The sequence below is a fragment of the Staurois parvus genome, unplaced genomic scaffold (assembly GCF_062004578.1).
Source record: "Staurois parvus isolate SC_StPar_1 unplaced genomic scaffold, SC_StPar_1.0 ptg001302l, whole genome shotgun sequence".
NCBI classification, from domain to species: domain Eukaryota; kingdom Metazoa; phylum Chordata; class Amphibia; order Anura; family Ranidae; genus Staurois; species Staurois parvus.
Window position 1 is genome coordinate 9310868 of NW_028319098.1, and position 9049 is coordinate 9319916.

Sequence of the window (9049 nt, forward strand, 5' to 3'; positions counted from 1 at the left end):
GGTTTGGTAGTCATTGCTCCATGACTACAGTGGTTAAAGGGTGACTCCACGTCCATCATCTCAGTGTTGGCTGTGGCTGTGGATGTAATGTCATGCATGTACCTGCACCATGATTATTGTACACAGGGATACATTTCTGTGTCATATTCACACAACCCACCACATATATTACAATCTGACTGTACGATGTCACTTAGATCTACCAATATACTGTGTAGTGCATGAGACCATCTGATCGGGTACAGATTGAATAGCCAGGTCCTCATATTATACAGTCTTGGTTGATTTAAAGTGGATGTAAATGCTGAAGGTTTGTGTACCTGCAGCCATTCTATGCATGAAAATTGAAAAAAAACTTCAGGCATGCAGCCCCCCCCCCCCTTTATACTTACCTGAGTCCAATCTAGATCCAGCAACGTGCATGAGAGCCAAGGCTCTCTCCCTCCTCATTGGCTCAGACTCAGAGGCAGCAGTGGAAGTCATTGGCTCTCGCTGCTCTCGATCACAGCCAGTGAGGAGGGAGCAGGGGACGGGGCCAAGCTGCACTCTGTGTGTCAATGGACACACAGAGCACGGCTCATGATCAAGCCTTCACAAGTACCCCCATAGTAAGCAGCTTGCAATGGGGGGCACTCAACAGGGGGGAGGAGCTGAGAGCATTGGTGAGGGACCACAGAAGATGAGGATCAGGGCTGCTCTGTGCAAAACCAATCTACAGAGAAGGTAAGTATAACATGTTTTTTGTTTTTGTTTTTAAATAAAATAATCCTATACAACTACTTTAAAGTCAGATTGTAACATGTATCATGACCCATAGGGCCAGTTAACATGGGAAGAAAAGGATACCTGATGGCCTATTCATATAAATGGATTGCCAAACATACCAGAACATGGAGAGTAGTGCAAGCATTGCTTATTCAGATTGTGCTGCACAAGACAGCTTGGTGCTGCAGCTTGCGGTGCCATTATCAATTAATTGGCACCCATGCACATCTCACAAGGGCAGCACGTTCATGTACAGCATGGTCTGTGCCTTTCCCAAACCACATGGCCAAAGCTTTTTTGGCCATACTTCTCTACTGTGATACAGGAATGCACTTACTTGTGCTCTCCTGTGAACCAGAATCAGCCAACAGTAGGATAAGACCGCTGTCAGCTGATGTCACAGAGCTGCTCCAGACTCGGGAAGGATAATCCAATAATGTCAGAATCCACCCAGATGCCTGATCAGCAGCTGACTCAGCCACTGCTACTGCCTCCCCCAAAGGGAGCACTGGTGGGGGAGAGCAGAGAGACGGTGATTGTCACCCCTCTCTGCTCACAGCTGACTGAGAACTGATAAAAGGTAATTTGATTACTTAGGATTAGAGACAGTGGGGGGTGGGGGTGCCGCTGCAGCAGGGGACTGATGTTGCAGCATGGAGGTGAGTATGGGTGGTTGTTGTTTAATGAACCTCGAACTTCTCCTTTAAAGTAATGCTAAACTCAGGTTAAAAATAATTGGACAGAGTAAAGCCAGCCATACGTTGATCAAAATTTGGTCCGTTCAGCAGGGACCAGCCAAAGTTTGATACATGAATGAGCAGGCTGGTTGTACAGAAGTTAATTTACATTACCAATTGATTTCTGTACAGCCAGCCTGCTGGATTTTCCCCGTTTGATCAGCACCCCCAGCTAAAGTCGACAACACTGATCAGACTATTCTGATGGCGGGGAAGTCTCTCTGTTGTTAGACTTACAATAGCTCAGTGGGGGGGATTTCCCCATCCACATCAAGTGTGTGAATGGAAGAATTGAGTCGTTTATGTTCAACTGGAAAAAAATGACTAATCTATGAGCTGCCTAAAGTATAACTAAAGACAAAACTTTTTTTTTTAGTTTTGGATGGAGTGGAGAGGGTTTAGAATACCGGTCGGGGTTTTATTGCCTTCTGTGCCCCCATTCTGGTGACTTGGGTCCCACTGGGGTTTCCCTTAATTTGCAGCCAGTCATTCAGTATTTTCCACACAAGCTTGCATTCGGAGACAGAAATCTGTCCTTGAGCGATGATTTTGTTGTTTATTGGGGGGATTAGAATGTGGATAGGGCAAGTGGGGTATAGGATGCCCAAGGGAACTGAAATCTGAGGACAATTTCCTGAAGTATTCACAAGCTTCCCCTTTTACAGTCTCTGTTGGAGTGCTAGCCAGCAGCTCCTAGTTGTACCACCCCAGACCCTAGATGTACGCCTCTTCACCCAGCAGGGTGAAAATGGGTAACAGTTACTAGTAGGGGGCTAATCTGGTTTCCCAGATTAGAGTGCTCTTTCCCCTATCCATCTCGGGGTTGCAGGTGTACTCACTCAGATCCTCCCCTGTATCGCTTGCGGGATGGCTGCTACTACCAGGCTTATCAGCTAGGCTGCTCCTTCCCTGACACACAGGTGGTCTTTTCTCAGGGGAACAGTGAGTCCCGAGCCTTCCTCCTCTCTGACTCCAGGCTCACAGGCAGGCCCCATCCAACTGGGCCTCCTGGCAGCCTTCCTCCTCCAGCACCACATCTTCCTGCTCCACACACCTTCTATAGATAGCAATAGCTGACTAAACATTTTACACAATAAAATGAAACTCTGTGACTGTACAAACATTTTACATTTTATCGAAGTTAAGGACAGTCAGTTTTATCAGCTTCCAGCTATATGCATCATACTACAATATCTATAAAAAGTTTATCTTTTTGCATTTGAAATCTGCAAAATCTTTAATGAGCTCCTCAAACTACTGTATCATTTTTGCTCTCTACACATAGTAGGCACAGAGAACTTCATGGGTCATCGTGGTTCTTTATCAGTGTCAAATTGCTGATTGATCTCTCTCTCCTGAAAAACTAGTGACATGTGTAAATATTTTTAGAGCTACATTAGTTCTTGGAAAGGTATCAGCGAGTCCTTAATTATAGTGTAAAAGTGCCCGTTGAGATGATGAGATGTGACCTGAGCTTAGTAAAGGCTGCAAACTGGACAGTTTTGTCTATGGACACCTTACGTCATTATGAGGTCCTACACACACAATTGTAGGCTACTTTCCGTAAGGATTATGCATGTGTTCTATGCATGTGTAGCACTACCCCCTTGAGAGCTGCTGGTTTTGGGTCCCGTAACTAGTCCATGGGTTAGTTTTTGTTGTTTTATTTGGGGATAAACAATTTGAATAGGGTCTAGGGGTATATGGGATGCCTAACTTGATGTAAAACTAATAACTCAACAAATTTTTCTAAATTCTGCACAAAAATGTTGGATCCTGAACTTTCTATTCCCTCCAGAGTAGCATCAGTCTCTTGACACATCAGTAACACAGTCTCTGTAAGGAGCTTGGTCCTCTCTAAGTGAACCCCTTCAGATTCCAGCTAGAAACTACCAATCCATCTGGCTGTCTTTTGAAGGAGTATCCCGGAGCAAGAGATTCTAGTACAGGCTTGCAGCACTATTCCAGGGAGAACTGGTTGAGTATAGCACCTAGTAGTTCTCTCTCTTGTAGGCCCCAGAGGTGTAGAGGTACTCACACTCTCCTCGTGTCCTGTAGCTTTGAAAAAACTGCTTTCAGGCTTTTGCTGGGCTGGTTTCCTTCCAGGCTACCAGGCTTTCCTTCCTCATTGGACTATAAGGCAGCGGAGTTCCCTCTGTCAGCTCCCTTTCTTTCTTTCTCTTTCTTTCTTTCTTTCTCTTTCTTTCTCTTTCTTTCTTTCTTTCTTTCTTTCTTTCTTTCTTTCTTTCTTTCTTTCTTTCTTTCTTTCTTTCTTTCTTTCTTTCCTTCCTTCCTTCCTTCCTTCCTTCCTTCCTTCCTTCCTTCCTTCCTTCCTCCAGCCTGGAGGCAGAACCCTCTTCTCTGGGGTCCCCTCCCAGGCTACACAGCAGCACACCTCAATACTCCATCTTCCACCCAACTCCCAAGCCTCCTGCCTGAGTTTGCTCAGACCCCCATGAATATGCAGATCAGCTCCTTCTGGCCTCCACCCACTGGCTTCTAGAACCTTCTCCAAACTTTTAAGAACCAGAGGTACCAGAAGCCTGACCTGTAGAGCCCTCAAGCCTGACTAAACTCATTGATTCACACCCAGGCTTCTAACAAGCTTCTAACAACACTTACAAACTATGTACACCAGAGGGCACTACACATGGATCCCTTGAGCTGGCAAAATTTGTTTAAGGCTGCTACATTATATCATAGTACAGTGGTCTCCAAACTGCAGCCCAGGGGCCAGATGCGGCCTTTTGCTTGCTTTTATTCAGCCCCTGGGGCACTAGATCATCCACTGATACTAACAATGGGGCATAATTCCCCCCACTGAAACCAATGAAATGGCAGAATTCATCCCAATTACACTGACAATGGGGCACAATCCTCCCAATGACACCAATGATGGGGCACAATTTCTAACAATGACACCAAGAATGGAGCCCAATGACATCAATGATGAGGCACAATTACTCCCAATGACACCAACAGTTGGGCATTGTTTTTTTCCAACTGACGTCAGGCCATTTTCTACTCCCAATAGCCACAGTCCTGACCCCCTAAATTCTGAAGGACAGTAAACTGGCCCTTTGTTTAGAAAGTTTGGAAGTCCATGCCATAAGAGAACATTTACAGATGATAGCAGGCAAAATATTGCTTCTCTGCGCAATGGCTAGGTGGTTAGCCCAATCTGGTTATAGTAAGTGCCACATCCACATTTGTTTTTTTTAATGTTCTAATTGTTTTACCTGTTTCCTCAGACAAACAGGACTAATCAGTTTATTTAGAACACATCTTCTCTGGTATCTTTTTCTTTAAAGCATCACTTTAAAGATAACCTGTCAGTAGTTTTAAAAGGTGAAGTCCTGACTAAGGCCTGATGCACACTGGAAGTTTTTAATGCTGTCGTTTTTTTTTGTTCTGCCTCTAAACACCCCTGTATGTTAGCCTATGCACACATAGCTGTTTAGAGGAGTTTAGAAGCAGGGTGTTCAGAAGCAGCAGGATTTTGGCAGAAAAAACACTTGATGCATCTAGTCGCATCTAAATGTGCATTAACACTAGGCACATTTAGCACTTGAGAATAAATTCATTTCAATGGTCAGAATAAATTATTATTCTTGCCAATGAAATTAACACCCAAACATTTCACACACCTTAAGGCACCTAAATGATAATGATATGCATTTATAATCGCCCTGCCAAAAGGAAAGGCACCTAGGAGAAATGGCCATAAGTCCAGCGTGCATGAGGCCTAAGAGTACACTAGATACCAGAAGATACCTTATTTTACTTTTTTTTTACTAGGACCTAATTTCTCTTTCAATTTCCATATCAACATCCAATGAGAGTGCCCAAGTGGCAAGCAATGGCACTTCCTTTGGATTAATAGGCCTAGAAGTCAGGTGCAGTAACAAAGTGAAACTAGAATCCAGAAAAAAAATATCCCATAGCAGCAGTTAAACATTTAAAAAACTTCAGCTGCAATGCACACCTGGCATGGTCCAGTTCACCTGCTCAGCAATCCAGGTTTGGTCTTCTTCTGGATTGAATGACAGACAGTGTCAAGCAGCCCACTTCCCGTGAACATGGGTGTCAAGAACCTACCCTCCACACCAGGGGCGGACTGACAACTCATGGGGCCCCCGGGCAATAGGGGATCATGGGGCCCCTGTGTCCATGCCCAAACTCAAAAAAGCCTATGAAAGAGGTACCAGGGGCATCTCATGGGGCCCCCTACTGACCCCGGGCCCTCGGGCAGTGCCCAAGTTTCCAAATGGTCAGTCCGTCCCTGCTCTGAAGCCTATATGCATCTTGTCATGTCAGGGTATGATATGCACCCAAAGGTTCACCAAGCTTTCACTGTCTTTTTGGGCAATACAACCTACAGTGGGAAGCGAGGGGTGACCAGAAGACCATGACATGACATCCCGGTTGCCCTTTTGATACCAGTGCATACCAGCCCCTTTCCTGGTTTTGCAGAAAAGTATTACATTTGAATGAAGTAGTGAACACTATAACACTTTATAGGCATGAGGATTAGTGAAGATAGGACAGGCTAATTTATTAAAAGCTGAAATTGTGTTTTTTTTGTTTAGCTACATTGTCCAGATTGGACCATTGTATATATGTATATCTTATACCTGACTGATGCCTGTGTAAGCAGCCCCTGGTACCTTTTTCATAGGCTTTTTTCAGTTTGAGCAAAGACACAGAGGCCCCATGATCCCTTATTGCCTGGGGGCCCCATGAGTTGTCAGTCCACCCCTGCTTCAGAGTCTACACCTGAGACTGCAATCCAGTTCATTTTAACCACTTGCCCTCCAGAGGATTTACCCCCCTTCCTGACAAGCCATTTTTTGCATTATGGCACTGCGTTACTTTAACAACTGCGTGGTCATACAACGCTTCACCTAAAATACATTTATGTACTTTTTTCCCACAAATAGAGCTTTCTTTCAGTGGTATTTAACCACCTGTGCATTTTTTCTTTTTTTGCATTGTAAACAAAAAAAAAGACTGACAATTTTGAAAAAAATAAACAATATTTTTGTCTTTTTGCTATTAAACATGTCCATTAAACAAATTTTAAAAATCTAATTTTTGTCATAAATTTAGGCTGAATTGTATTCTGCTACATGTCTTTGCTAAAAAAAATCCCAATACATGTAAATTAATTAGTTTACATGAAAGTTATAGTGTGTACAAAAGGGTGTATATACTGGCATTTTTATTTTTTTTTTTTATACGAGTAATGGCAGCAGTCAGAAACTTATAGCGGGACTGTGGCAGGCATTCTGACACTGTGGGAGAACTTACTAACTGCCACTGACATCCCCAGTGACACTAATACAGCGATTAGTGCTAATAAAAAGCACTGACAGTGTACCAATGACACTGGGCAGGAAGGGGTTAACTTTTGGGCGATCAAAGGGTTAACTGTGTGCTGTGTGTGTTTTACTATGTGTGCTGCGTGCTGTTTTACTAGGAAGGCGTGCTGTTTTGTGTTTATCTGCTGTGCAGAGAAATACAAAGCAGCATGTCCTTGATGGCAGGAGAGAGACCTGTGTTGTTTACACACAGGTCTCTCCCCTGTCAGCTCTGCACGGCGATCACCAGGGTGCCAGAATCTCCGGCCAGGACCCAGTGACTGACATGCCTATCTGCCAATGGCAGCGTAGGTAGGGTGACGCGCACACGCTTCCTACCCAGAAATTCAAATCACGTATATATACGTGATTTTGCGCAGCACTGCCACCCTGTAGCAGTATTTCTGCTATAGGGCAGCAGGCAAGCGGTGTTTCTGTGTGAAAACCCATCACACAAAAGAGTACTGGAAACCAGGAAGCATAAAAGTCATAAAAGTGATGAATAATCTTTTAGCCCTTGTGGATATGAGCTCTACATGGCAACTAAAATAAAACATGCCACAAGATGTCTCCCTTTTTACACATATAGAAGTACTTGAAGACATACAAATATCTAGTGTGAACCTATGATGATAGATAGCTAATGTGTAAATTACGGTCTGTTGGTTTAGAACATTCAGTTCGTAATTGAAGAGAAAACTTGTTTAAATAGCACAAAGAGCTGTGATTGGTGATTCTAGGTCCTAATGCACACGGGACATTTTTACAGCTGATGTTTTTGGCTTTTGGCTTTTTTTCTACAGCCAGTAAACTCCTGAGCATGTTACTCTATGTGTTCATGCATACATAGGCTTTAATCAGAATTTTTTGGCAGGGGAGTTTTTTGGCTGGGAGAAAAAAAAACAGAATTAGTGGGTTTCTAGAGGAGTTTTGTAGTTGTAAAAACGCTCTAAAGCTGAAAAACACGATAAACCGGTGTTTTTGGCCGTTTTTGGAGCAGAATTTTATCCGTTTTTTTTTTTTTAATGCGGACAAATGCCGCTAAATGCTAATGCAAACACGCTACTTAACACAGCTAACACTGCCAGTGTTATTAAGCCACTCAGTGTGCTTGGAGCCTTACGGTTTAAGGTTATAAGTGATGGGCAGCACAGTGGCTAAATGGTTAGCACTTCCACCTGGTAGTACTAGGGTCATTGGTTCAAATCCCAGCCACGGTACAACCTGCTTGGAGTTTGCATGTTCTCCCTGTGCGGGTTTCTTCCGGGTACTCCGGTTTCCTGCCACACTCCAAAGACATGCTGGTAGGTTAATTGGCCCTAATATATGTATGAATGTAAGTTAGGGACCTTAGATTGTACACCCCTTGAGGGTTAGGGACTGATGTGAATGTACAATATATATGTAAAGCACTGCATAAATTGACGGTGCTATATAAGTACCTGAAATAAATAAATAAATGTACCCAAAGATTCAGTTTTGGGACCAGAATACTACTTTTTTTATAGCTTAAATAGAGTTGAAGATTGCTCAAGTATTTGTTCACAGATGACACTGATCTGCCTTTTTCAACCTTTTTAACATGGAGGCACCCTTGAAATAACTTTTCAGACTCAGAGAACCCCTACTAAAAATTACTATTTCAAAAGCTCACAATACATTAGTGTGATGGTCACTGGGAAGAATGTTCATTATATTTGCGGTCAATAATAATCTCTTACAGATAGCTAAAAAGGTTATTGGTGTCAGTGATTACTTATCTGAGAGGCACATTGCTCAAGAAACCCTCAGCACCCTCAGGAGGAACCTCAGGGATTCACAGGACCCTGGTTGAGAAAGTCCATTGTAGAACATAGACTTGACAACAGCATGGAATGTCAAGCTGACCCTTCAAAAACTTTAAAGAACATAAGCAGAAAAAAAGAGATTATTTTGCCCCCCACACAAAGCAATACTATAGCCATATTGTGATTATGAATTTCTAACTGTGGGCACTAGTTAACCTAATGTAACCTTGTAGTGTAACTACAAAGAGTGCAGAAAAGGACAGCGAAATGAATGACGGAACAGCTTTGAAGAAAGATTAATTGAATTAAATGTATTAAGTCTTAAAGTGTTACTAAACCCACAACAGTAAAATCAGTCCGTATATGCAGTAAAGCATGTTTGGTATACTCACTGTGGAAC